The sequence below is a fragment of the Meleagris gallopavo genome, chromosome 1, assembly GCF_000146605.3.
Source record: "Meleagris gallopavo isolate NT-WF06-2002-E0010 breed Aviagen turkey brand Nicholas breeding stock chromosome 1, Turkey_5.1, whole genome shotgun sequence".
NCBI lineage: Eukaryota > Metazoa > Chordata > Aves > Galliformes > Phasianidae > Meleagris > Meleagris gallopavo.
Genome location: NC_015011.2, coordinates 150,296,382 through 150,297,081, shown reverse-complemented (window position 1 = coordinate 150,297,081; position 700 = coordinate 150,296,382).

Below are 700 nucleotides of genomic sequence, written 5' to 3'. Positions count from 1 at the left end.
AGTTCTCCTTTTACATTTACCAAAGGAGGTACACTCGCTTTGACCTGTCTCTTCTGGCCAATGTACCTATAGGATGTCTTCTTATTGTTTTTCATGTCCCTCGTCAAGCTCAGTTCTGCCTGTGCCTTGGCTTTCCTAATCCCATGTCTGCAAGTCTGGACAGCATCCCTGTATTCTTCTCAGGTGACACATCCTTGTTTCCAGAGCTTGCACTCACCTTTCTTTGCCCTCAGAGTGCCCTGCAGGTCCTTGCCGAGCCATGCCGGTTTCCTACCTCCTCTGCCTGCTTTATTATTCAGAGGGACGGAGAGCTCTTGTGCTCTCAGAAAGGCATATTTTAGTATGCTTGTCTGTAAGAATATTTTCTTGCAAACTTCTGTAATCTCTTGCCTATTGTGAAGTAGGGAGACATAAAAGGATGGCATGGGGACACTGGAGACAGCAGGAGGTATATAATGGCCCAGTACTGGGAAAAAGGCGAGTGAATAGACAAGAATGGAGAAATCTTCAGGGAGAGAAGCAAAAGGGAGAAGTAGAGAGAAGATCAAAACAGCACAGAACTGAGCTTTGAAGAGAAGAGATGCCATAAAAACAAATGAGAAAAAGCACAATGGAAGAGGAAATTTCAGTTGGTTGAAGCAGTGGGAAGTGGTCAAAAAGGTGTGGATTTTCTTATTAAGAGGAACCTTGAATGGACACA